General features: G+C 53.0%; 1 protein-coding gene across 1 annotated transcript in view; it reads left to right on the top strand.

Annotated features, from left to right (window-relative positions):
- The window catches only part of LOC128271169 (uncharacterized), a 63,222-nt gene that overhangs the window by 46,877 nt on the left and 3,464 nt on the right, over positions 1-12,881 (top strand). The window lies entirely within an intron of this gene.

Raw genomic sequence — 12,881 nt, forward strand, 5'->3', positions numbered from 1 at the left:
GCTTCGGTGCCCGTTATTACAAATATGGTTAATAACAGTTATTGCTGATTTAAAATGGAATATATACTTGATTATTGTGGGGGTTTGCCCTCTAAACTAAATCCTTGTGCTCTTAATTAAACTAAATTAACAATTCGAAGTATCCAATCCGAAGGCTGAGATACAGATTGAGTAGCTAAATTACTCCTATCGGAAGAGGTCCCAAAAAAGCAGCTCCAAGTGGAGAATCCTATGTAAATTCTTTAACTTAACACTTAGCAAAGCCATCTAGTAATCGGAATTCAACCGTGGGCCGTTTCGCTCGTCTCGAGGACTTGCACCGGAACATAACGACGCTTCAAACTATTCGCCGATCCGAGCGTGGGACATTTTCGTCATCTCCAAATCTTCAACATTAAAAAGTTTATAAGAACCGCTTTTACAACATCAGATCACTGTCTAGGATTGTGATCGGAACGCCGATTGTCTCAGCCGGCCGCTCATGACTCCATGACTCCAAATCTAGTGACACATAAAACCGGGGCTCCCGGGGCGCCAGGAATTTCCCTACACATCATAAACCGACCGGGCGGCCCCTTCCGTCCCGGAACACGCTCGATTACAACAATAAAAGTCAGTAAGCTGTCGGCAAAACATTCGACCGGTCCATTACGGCACAGGGCCCAGATTCACCTTCCACCGGGCCAACCGACCCGGGTTACGGTCCACTTTTCTTCCGCCCGCGGTGCGTTATCAAAATGGTACAATCATTTATCAAAAATTTCCCCGTCCCGGGTTGGCTTTAAACTTCATTTTGTTGCCGGCTTAGCACCCCATTCGGGTGCTTCCAACAATGCCCAGCGGCGGCAGGAGCTAGGCGGCAGGAGCTAGGCGACATTGTCAACAGTTTTGCTTTGCCGTGCAGGGCGGGCGTGTAGGTTTTCCCCCGGGCGGGCGTCGTCATCGTCGTCGTCGTCGGAAAACCCTCGCAAGCCGAAAGCCACCGACGGAGGGGAGAATGAGTTTGAGTTTTTCAACGACCCGGTTCTGGCAAATCAAGTCCAAATCCTTTGGGCGAGATTGTGATGTAACATTTCATACACATTTTTGTTGTTGTTTGGGTGTTGATAAAGGTCCGTGGCTTCCCGGTTTACCTCATCCAACCGGGCGGGCCAACGTGGCTAGGGAGGGCCTTCGGAGAGACTTTATGTAAACTTTTCCCGAATCGGTTTTGCAAAAACGCTAGATGGTCGACGCGTCGGCCGATAAGACTGGCCGGAGTTGCCGGATAAATAATGCAGGATGCCAAGCTTAGGAGGAACTCGGGAAGAAGACCGGGAATTTGATGGAGAAACCGGATCGCCATAAATAAGTTATCAAAAGCGAAAAGCCGCGGCAGGCGATGCGGATGCGAAAGTTGGGCCACTTTCAAGAACGTTCCTCCTCCTCGTAGCGCGCGTCAGACACACGGGGACCATCACCCGCGACGGGACGCCCGCCATAAATGGCCGACCGGAAGAAGTAAAAGCAAAATCATGGTCTAAAGCGATAACACTTAAAATTTATTTTTCTCAACTTCCGGCCACCACCGGGCTGGAGTTCCTGGGCCTTATAATTTCCATTTGCCCACTCGGCCACCGCCCAATTGAGTTGGATCCCCGCGCGCCTTCACCCCGCCTCCCCCGGTGCCCGGTTGCTCCATTTTGAAACCACCCCACCCGGGTTTTGGCGAAGCAGCTTCGTCCGTCCGGCAATAATAATTCACAAAAGTGGATCCGCACTCCATTTCCGCCGCCCCCCAAACCGCTTGCTTTGTGGGAAAATGTGGAAAATTGCGAGGAAAAACTTTTCATCCCCGGCACACGGGAAACTCAGCAATTCCCAAAATATAAATATAATATATCTGACTCGAGCCGACTCGGGCGATTCGGGCAAAGTCCGGCGATCCGGATCCAGAACGGCAGGATTGATTGCCCATCCGCCCAAATGTTCTCCTCCGCCCGTGGGCCATTTCTTCCCCGCTGGCGGCCGGGCACAGAGTAAACACCGAATTGCTTCTTCCATGTAGCCAGAGAAAGGAAACATAAATAATAAATACAAGTCCCACTGCACGGCACGGAACGCGGGGAATGTTAAAACCACCCTCGGCCGGCCTCGGCCTACACACGGTATCTGCCTACAACAACATGTTGCCGCGCTTCGGCCGTCCCGCGCGCGCTGGGCCATCCTCGTTCTGGGAATGTCCTTGGGCTGCTTGCTCTCTGGAGATTTTTAAAGAAAACGGAAACATTCGCCACGCACACATTCGCCCACGGAAAGTCGGCCCGGCCTCGGACAAAACATCCTCGACCGGACTCCTCGCGGGGCAACCGCACCCGCGGCTACCCCGTGGACAGAATTATGACAATGTCCGCCACTGTGGAAGCAGAAAAAAAAGTCATCTTCTTGGCCGTCGCCCTTTTCTTTACAAAGTGGATCCTGGTGGACCCGGACGACAGTGTATTTATCCAGTGGGCGAAGGAAAATGGAAAATGAAAAGAAAAAGGAAGCAGAATGTGCCCAACCAATGGGCTTTCCACTGGTCAAGCGGCCGGGCCCCAAACCCGGGCTGGCAGTTCCTGGAAGGGATTGTGACAAGGCACCGCCGCGCGTGGCACGTGAACGTACATGGTGATGGTCCTCGTATCCTCGGATGGATGCGTGTACATAAAAAAGCGAGACTCCCCGCAGCACACGGGCCCCCGGACCCGTCGCCCGCTTGGAAGGATAATGCTTTCAATCTTATTTTCGTCCTGCTGCCACTTGCCTTAAAAAATATCCTATTTCCCAGCAGCCGCTAGGCAGGACACCGGCCTGCCGTGGCTCCGGTAAGGGCAAACAAAACCCGAACCGGCCGAGGGACGAGCGTCCGGCACATCCTGCCGACTGGTGTGGGCCGACCACAGGAAAAGATTTTCCATCCGCTAGCTGCTGGCCCCTGTGTGGAAACGGGGGCAGATGGAACGGAAAACGGAGTGCCGGAGTGTGATGAAAATATATTCATCCCCTGAGATGGTGTTAAAAAGAGGAGAAAGCCTTTGGCCGAGCCTCTCCCTCCCCGGGCTGGGCCAGAATGGCCGAAAAGAAAAACTGTTCGGCCATTTTTATTCCATTTGAATAAGTAGTCCCGGGACCGGAGGTGCCGGGCCGCCGAGTTCCGTGTCCGTATGAGGGGGGGTTTCGGGTGAGGCGACGAATGAATAATGCCCACCTTATGGCCACCGACGGCGACGGTGACGGTGAAAGAGATTGCACCTTTTTTTTTCGCCGGCCCGCTGTGAAAAGGGTCCACTCGACACAAATTGGATGAAGGATGCCTTCGGTCCTTCTTACTACTACCGCCAACACTGTCCGTTCGGACAAGGGAAATGTTTTTAGAGATTATTGGATTAGAAAGGATGAGTCTCGCCCTTTACGCGGCACGGTCAACAACGAACGAACCCCGTCGATGGCCTGTCGATTGCGATCTCTCGCCGTCGGGTGACGGAAAATCGATACGACCGTCACCGGGGAGTGTAGTGTTTTAAACCCAACGTGCGTGCCCCGAAAGTGGACACCCATCACCGGGCCGCTGATCGGATTATTCAAAGTGCCACTGCCCGGCGCCCGGCACTCGATAAAGAAGCTTAACCCCCGGAGAGGGGGATCCCATCAACATCCGTCGTCGGAGCCAGCATAAAACGGCCGGATCCACTTGACTTCGACCGGAGAATCGTCCCGTGGGTGACATGGCGCACACACGCACAGCAGCAGCAGCCGCAACACCGGCGCAATCTCGGAACCCGATGCCACGCCCCATTCAAATTTAAAGTCCAATGGGGGTAAAAAATCGACGGCCACAGCATAATTTATGCGGCCGATCCCCTGCGGTGCGCGCCAGGGCTTCATTTGCAAGACACACCGGGGCCGATCCTGTCTGTCCGTCGTCGTGGTGCGCGGACAACAAGCCATGGCGGCAGCAAAAACGATGTTAAATCCCGGCGAAGCGAGCGATGGCGGCATGCTCCGATGGGAACGTGGTGGAGTTCATGCTGCGTCAGGGATCAGGACCACCGGGACCAGAAAGCACGATTGAGCGTGACCCTTGTGGCTGTGGATTTTTTGTTGTTGAAAGCTTCTCAAAATGTAAGTTTTTTCCACAATTATTAATCGTTCGGTCGTTCAATGAACGGTTAAGTTATTCCTTCGGAGCTCGGGCGGTTTCTCTCGTCAGCGAACTTTTTCTAACCACCTTCGGCAACTATACAGTATCTTAAACTGGCCCCTTGATTGATTTTAGTGATTCTTTGAGATCAAAATTCACTATACGACATCAAGAAGCTCGCTTCTAAAATCGAAGATCGCTTACAGACATAAAATCGTCTCTTGATCTATTTATGGTCTATTTTATAGTAATTACTAGTCAACATAACCCTTAAACGTTCAAATATTTTTACTAAACATTTTGGACCGTCCTATGGACCGCCGCTGTGTCCAAGGCAATCGAGTGTGTTCGAGAGATCGCGGGATACTTTCTTAAAGGGAGCAAAAAAAACACGCTACAAAATGTCGGCAAAACCGCCAAAGAACTCCTTGTTTTTGTGCGGTCAAGCAAAATTACTGTGCAAAATGCAACGCCCCATTGTGTCATACGCACCGAAAGTCCGGCGCTGAGCATCGGATCTACCGATGGTCCTCGTATCGGTCCGGGGTGTAAAAACGCGCTTCCACGACAGAAGCGACGGCACAATACAAGGCCCGGGGGCCGATGTTACTCCCCACGACCCGTCCTCAAGGACCCCAGGGTGGGGATTAGCATTTTTCCCTTTGATCCGACGCCGCCGGACACGGTGAGGACCGTTCATATCGGTTCGGATTTATTTCGTTTGGTCGTTGCCGTCGTTGCCGCCAACACTATTGCGTCAATTTCTTGCTGCAAAACGGCGGCAGTGCGTTCAAACGTCCGAACCTCCGTCCGAGTGCCAATCGAACACCGACCTCACCGGGGACAGGCGAGTTGGCCCGAAAGGATATAATGATGAAGCCCAGGGCCCACTCCACGATGTTTGTTCGACAAAGGACGCTGACCACGCTCTGGGTCGAAACGGGCTGTCACATCGGAACGGAACATAATGAGGATTTGCACAAACACGCATCGGCGCATCGGAGCAAACACACACACGCACGTACGCACACATCCAGAGAGCGTCCGTCATCTTCCGTTCCGCGCCCACCGCGGATGGCCGGCGGTGTCTGGTGCGCTGGCGAGTGCTGAGTCAATCTAATTGGAAGCGGCAGAAACAAGCAGATTGTGTGGCGGGGACGTGTGGGCGAAGGAAAATCCATCTCCCGGGCACAATGTCCTCGGCATCGGCGGGGGTTCCAGCGCCCAGAACCCCTAATGAGTAGTAGTGCGGGCAAAAGTTCCCTCGCGCAGAAGGCAGTCATTAGCGAGCGCTGAGGCTGTAACCCATGGCAACCTGGCGTGGCATCGTAAACCATTTATTCAAATATCGCTCTCCAAACACGGACGCCGACGGTCGGACGGTCTCTGTCGCTCTGCAATGCGCTTTGTCCTCGGGTCCTCTGAATCCCCGGCTCAGGCTCAGGACTTATCGTTTTGTTATTCCACACGTGAGCCCGGACCCGGCAACCCTCCGACTATTTCGCGCGGAAGCAATCGAACGGGGCCCGGCCGAAGTGGTGAACGCTCCGGCAGCATAATGAGCTGACGCTGGGGCCGGCCCCTGTCGCAACCACACGCGCGCCCCCTGGCATCGTGTCCCGGTGCCAGCATCCCCCTTTGGAACGTCCATTTCCATATATACATTTTTATTTCATTTCCTTGCAAATTTTCCTCCCCCAAAAACGAGAAGAAGCCTCTCACGCGTCCTGTCAACGCAGAAGCGAAGAACTGTGCACCGTCCTGCCCGGACCGGTCGCACTAACACCACACCACGGGGACCAGGGAAGCCGTTAAGTAGCCGAGGATATTAATGATTTGTTGGGTCCCCACTTCGAGTTCGTTCTTCGGGGCCGGCCACATTCAAATCACAACTTCTCTGACGCATCGCACACACACACACACGAGGAAGAAGAATCTCCGAAGCCCGGCAAATTTATGATGCCGGAAAAATTCGGAATTTCGTTAATTAATGTGGAATATATTCTGCGCAAAGGTCAACGGCCACCCGCGGGGAAGCGCGTGGTGGTGTGTTTTTCTTTTCCTGGCAGCTCGGAAAGAACTAATGAGGAGTACGCGCGCATCTCAACACGTGGCCGGCCGCCGGGTCGACCGGGGGTGGCGACTCGAGCCGGCCTAGCAGGTTGCTAGGGATTTGCAAGCCGTATTAGTGTGCGGGGGTCGGTGCGTTGTTGGTCCTGCCCGAAAAGGGGACAGCCAAACGAAGGCGCACAAACAAATGTTTCACCAGAGCGTATGACTTCCGCCACCGGTTTTTGTGAAGTTCTCGGCTCTCAATTTTTCTAACACATGGGCCCATAAGTCCATAAACGAAGGCTAAGGTCGGTTCGGGACACGCTCTGATGATTACCTTTCAAACGCCGGTCCTGGTCTCGAGCTCCGTCCTTCCTAAAAGAAAAATTGATTAATAATAAAGCCAGAATAGCGAACGGTCAAAAGTTCGCACCACTAGACAGAACCACAGATGCCCCGTCGTAGGGACTTATTGACCCACGTGTGCCCCTACACGGCCTCCGGTTCCCGTTTGAAGTGTAGCATCAATTCGAGTCATCTGTCGGAGGAAAACATTTTTATGTTTAATTGACACACAGTTGACGGTGCCCCGTGGCCCACTATTCCGCCACTCATATTCCGGCGGCGGCTGCCAGATTTTTTACGATAATTGCAACCATATTCTCGTTTCATTCCGTTTAATAGCACCCGGCTCGGCGACTTAGACGCGCAGGTTGACTATCGAGGGCACGGCCAGTCGCCCGGATGGTCGCCTGGTCGGTCGGTCTCATTCTCGTCGTCGTTTCGGTCACAATTCAAACGAGCATTTATGCTCCGTACGGTCTATCGAATTTCCGTTCTGGCCGTGGTGGGAAGGAAGACCATTACGAGGACGCTATCACCCCGTGACGGGGCTACCGATGGGGCTAACTATCATTCGATCGTGTGCTCCTCATTTTTCTGCTTGCCCCCCGCTAAGGATGTGTGTTTTGTTTTTGTCCCCGCCATTTTCCCCGGCGCATGGCGTATTGTTTTTCCTTATTGCCTCCCGGCACCCCGTGTGGTCCCGGCCCGTCCCTCCATGCTGCGCATTTTTATTCCAGCACTTTCAGCAAAATTTCCCAGCCAATGTTTTTCACTTCTGATTTGATTGGGTTTGTTATTTTTTCCATTTATGGTAATTGGATCCGGTTTTATCTCCGCCTGCCTGCCTTGGCACGGCTGCTGGGTGGTGGCAACTGTTCCGGCGTACCCAGGCGCGCCCCGTCCGTGTGTGTGTCCGTGTGTTGTCTTTTATGCACCATCATCACCATCCCAAGACGCTGAGGCTGTTCGGTCTCGGTTCGGGCCCCGATAAGCTCATCGTGATATGCAGCCATCCCGTGGATCATGTGGGCACACACAAAAATATTGTCCTTTCGAATAAACAAATACCGTTACGGTATTGGGGAATCGGAAAAACAACAACCTCCCTAAGCTGCCGAAGCCATCATGCTTGCCCGGCCCGTCGAGGACCTGGGCGCCGCAATGGGCAATGTTGGGCAAGCGCAAAAAACGGGCAGCTCAGGACACGGCATTAGAGGACGAATTTAAACGATGGTCCGTCGGTGATGCGATGATTGCGAGAGGTCAATTCCGAATGGCACGGCCCATCATTACCTAGATTAGTGGAGTTTCCGAGAATGACACCGGCGACGGGAGATCACCCCGGAGCGATAGCAAGCGGTCCCCCCCGCCGGAAGCGGCGGGTTTACTGGTGGCACCATGCCAAGACCGACGACTCGACGACTTAGCGCATCCTTCGTAGGGGGCCCCCTTGTGTGTGCGCCTAAATGCATGCAAAATAAACCCAGCAGCAGCAGCGGGACCTGTTTCAGTTTTTTCTTCTGGTCCCCGCTGCTGATGCTGCTGTGAGCGACCGACCGTGACCGGAAACCAAAGCACTGGAAGTCACCCCAGCCGAAAAGAAACCCACAACACCCCACATTGTGGCATGCAAACCCACACGCCACCCTCGGAGCCTGGGCCCGGACCCGGCCAAAAAGGGCCGAACGCGGGAATCGAACCTCTCAATCGCCTGTCATCCTCCGGCGTCGTTCACACACACGCTGCCAACGGCGGGTACGGCCACAAAAAATGGCCGGGCCGACTGCTTTTTTATCTTTTCAATTCAATTTGGCTAAAAGTGTGGTGCTGCGGCGTGTGTGCGCGCGCGCGCGTGTGAGCATTAACCATTATTTCGCCCCGACATCCGATAGCGCACCCCGCTGTGCCCGAAAGTGTCCCGGCACTAAAAGATGAATATAAAAACAATAATAATATTTGATATTAAAATATGGCAAACTGGCGCGACCGCAGCGACCACGGCGACCAGCCACGAGGACCCTTCGTTTGGCCGACCAAAATAAAGATGTCGCCATTACTCGGCCCGGCCCGATAGCAGTGGCCAACGGTGCAGGCCGGGTCGGACTGCAATTGACGGGGCCAGCCGAGGCCGCCGCAGCGAATGAATAATATTGTCGTAACGTTTTCGAGATTATGTTGAGGCGCTCTCCGGTCCTCGGCTCGTTAGCATCCGAGTGGCAGCCGGAAGAGCTCCCCGATGCTTTACGATAACGGCCATAATCATCACCAGCCGGAGCCGGATGCGGCCCCATCTTGAAGTTTGAATATATGGCGGGTCGGCGGCCCAGCAGCTCCGACACCCGGGCATCGGAAAATGGAGATCCCGACCGCTGGGATGGGTGTTTCTTTTTTTTTACCCATTTCCCGGCCTGGACCGCAATCGAAATCAATTTCCTTAAGCGAACCCGCAACGTGGCCACGTGCACGCCACTTGCCTCCGCCGCCACCGCCGCTGGGATGTGGTTCTACATTTTTATTTTAATAATGGCGCACATTAGCGATAATTGGATGGCGCGAAAAACGGGCCGACACGTACGCATAACGGCCGAACCCGGCCGTCCGGGATTCTGGCGCCGTTAACGCAAATGGCCATCACGGGAGGATCGGTGGGACCGCTTTTAGCTGAGTTGAACACAATTTTTAATAGCATCCGGTGCCGCGCAAGGTGCCGGGAAGTGCCAGCTCAGCTTAGCCCGGTATTACTTAGCGTCAGCGATCGATTCCCGTCCGCTTCGCTTGACGTGGTCACGGGATTGGGGGGGGGGGGGCCGGAAAGGACGACGACGACGGCGATGTCTAAGACGCGGACGCGGCCGAAAACTCGATACCATCGCGCTCGGGGGGTGCGTCAGTCAACAGTTAAATTCATTTTATCGACCATCGGTTTGATTGACATTTCACATATTCGGTTGTCGGTTTTGGGCCGTTGATTTCGATTTGCCCGTTTACGGCCTGACCGGGGGCCTCACTTGTTTGCTCGGCACGGCTCGGCTTTCCCCTGCCCGTCCCCCGTCGCCCTTGATTGCCTCTATTTGCAATCAAACGGACAATGTCCGTCCGGCGAACCGCGTGCTCGGCCCGGAGACTTTATCGCAACGACCACGCACGCTTGTGGCGGATTTCTTGGATTTTTTTTGCTCTCTCACTCTCCAGTCCCGGTCCCGGGAAAACGCCGGAAGCACTACGAAAGGACGCCGAGGAGACTTTGGAGTTGAATTGGAAAAGTTTTTTTCCCGACGACGGGGCCCGTTCGGTCCGTTCGCAATTTGTTAATCTGTTTGCGAAGGGATGCCATTAGAAAATTCCGACCGCCCAAAAAAAAGAGGATTGATTGTGATTGTGGACAGAAAAAAAGGGAAACTAGCCGAGGCCGGCCGGGGGCCGGTTTTGTTGGACCGTAATCGAAACGTGGCCATAAGTTGGAGTCCCTCTCGGGGGGGTGGAGCCCCGACGCCTATCGGTAAGGATTGTGTATTAGATACATACAGCAAATGTTGTTTGAAATGGACAAAACAAATTCTTTGCAATACACTTTAAAATGCTTGCTGAATTCGAACGTCTTCTTACTTCAGGATCCGTAGCCCTTGTCCTGAGTATGAGTAGTGATGACCGATACGATAGCACCACGCAAAAAGGGTCGAGTTCGAATTAAGGAGGTTCGCTACAAGAGATATGACGGACTCAAAGGTTTTGTGGCCAACAAAGATAATTAAAAAAAGATAGTTATTAAATTTAAATCGGATAACAATTGACAATTGAGTGCGAAAACAATGGAACACTTGCGAATTGTCTTCAAATTAAAACAAATATTAGTTGCTACAAAAATGGTCTGGTTGTCGCAGAGCTCAAGCAGACGAATATCCTTTTTCCACGCCACGGTATGTATTGTCCTCATAACCTGTAACAACCCAATGCAACAGTGCGTTAACCGCGTCAGTCAAGCGTCGTTGGCGTCGCTTTGTGTCTGTCTCTGCATAAATGGACCGAAATGAAAGAAAGAGCAAAAAAAAGCGATAAAGGAACCCCGGATCGTGTCCTTCGAAAGGGGTTGCCACCGTGTTGTGCCCGGCTATGTGCCACCGGAACCATTGTGTATATGTTGAGCTTGATTGCAAATCCCGCGCCCGCGCCACCGTTTCGCCGCGGACGGCGCTCAATTTCCATCTTTCACAAACACAACAGAAAGCCCTCGCCGCGGCCGCCGACCGCCGGCCACCCACCAGCACCAGCGTCAACAACGCGGCACCCGCAAACGCGGTGCGGCACCTTGCGCATGCGCCAGTTCAAATTTAATGTATGAAATAAAATATAATGTATGGAAAATATATGCGCTGAATATATAATGTTGCACACACAACACCGGAAGCCGAGCCAGAGGTTCGGCTGGCTGGCTGGTGCGCTACCGTCCCGTTCGCTCCTCCGACCTCGGCCTTCCTGCAGCTTCGGGCTCTGTCGCACTCGGGCCCCGGAATCGACCGGACTCGGAGCCGGATGTGCGAGGGAAGCCGGAATAAAAAGGATCATAAAATAAATTGCACACACCGACCGGTCGGCGGACGAGTTCTGCCCGTGTCCGTATGTCCGTGTGTGTGTGTGTTTGAAAGGATCAACAGCACCGGGAAAGGATGCTGCTGCTGCGGCAGCAAACGGGCGAAGGGATTCAGAATACATTTTCCGAAACCGGGGAGAGGGTCGGCGTTTCAAGCAACCCTACGCTTCGAGGGCCGCGCCGTCTGTGTGTGCGTTGAGGACCCTTTTGGGATGTGCAAATGTTCCACGTGCCCCAGCACCAGCGCCAGCGCGCACATGCCAAACGCCAACAAAGGTATCGCCCGAATGAGGTGAGAACGACGCCCGAGCAAAGGATGCGAAAGGATGCAACTCTGCGCGGAAAGGGCTCCGCGAACGGGGAGAAAAAAGGGTGACTCGTGCAGTGGCCCATCCCGGAGGGAGTTGGTACACATACAAAAAAACACCCGGGGACCGGATAACGAGGGACGTGCGCGCTCTACGCCAGACGCACGAGCCATTGAACCTCGGCGTTGCGACAGATGCACGCGCTCCGTCGGCGGGCATGATGACGAGATAATGAGACAACCAATACCGAATCCTTTCGAGTCGCTCCGCTCCGAGCGCCAGCATTGTGGCGTCATTTCTGAGGTTTTGTACATAAAGACCTTTCTTTTTGGCTCAATCGTCCCCTTTCCGACAGCCACCGACAACCCTTTCGGGTTCGGGTTACGACGCAGAAAGGGATGCGCGTCCTTTTTTCTTTCCGAGCGTACGGCAGCCTTGCGCCGGGAAGCTATTTGAATATAAACAAATCAAACGAAGCCGTTTGGATTCGTGTTTTTTGCGGGTTTTAAAATGGAGTTCCTGGTGGCTCCGGATTGGTGGAACGGCACGCTCGGGATGTATTTTACATACACGTCCTGTGGGGGATTTTAAAGTCCCAGCTTACGCCCAATGGTGACACCATTTTGTATCTAGAGTTGCAGGCACAAACCAAAGGAACAGGAGGACGGAATTGCAGGAACATTAGGCCCTTTTGATAGCGTTCTTATTTAATTATGCAGTGATTAACATTTTTAGTGTTTTTTCAATGGCCTTGCAAGTAGTTTCCATTTAGTTTGTGTAATAAATACACGATTATATGATTGGTACAGACCATTCAACAGACATCGTCCATGACTTGCTTTGCCTAGGCAAATATAACTTTTGGTAGAGTCGTGTTTTAAAACCAGAATCGCTGTTTAAAACTTGTCTCGTTCAGAACTACCACCAGACTTACGAATTTCCAATTTTAAGTTGCTCCAGAAGGGACTTCCGTTGATGATGAAGGCATAAATTGTAACGAGTAATTTAAGTGTGTTTTTTTAGTTTTGAATTCTCCAAACGACGCATAACTTAGGATGTAGACTGTCTGGAACACCGACGACCGCTGCATATCTTAAACACCTACACATCTCAATATCCTTTCGCGTCTGCTTGCCAGCTATGCCTGAGCACAAAAGGAACGGCTAAAACTCCTTGGTCGCCCCACGCAATCGAAGCCAGTGTTCCGGTATTGATTCGTTTCCGACACTTCCCATTCGGCCGCCTGCTGCCCGCTGGAGGTGGGCTTCGGGGCAAAAATAAAGCCATTCCAAGTTTCCCCCGGGGACAGCACTCGGGGCCCTCCGGGAGCAGCGGATGATTGCCAGTAAATCCTGGCGATGCAAACAAGACCAACTGGCTGGCGGGCGGACGTTTGTTACCGAGCAGAGAAAGGCCCTCAACTCTA

This window comes from Anopheles cruzii, chromosome 3 (genome assembly GCF_943734635.1).
Source record: "Anopheles cruzii chromosome 3, idAnoCruzAS_RS32_06, whole genome shotgun sequence".
In the NCBI taxonomy this organism is placed as follows: Eukaryota; Metazoa; Arthropoda; class Insecta; order Diptera; family Culicidae; genus Anopheles; species Anopheles cruzii.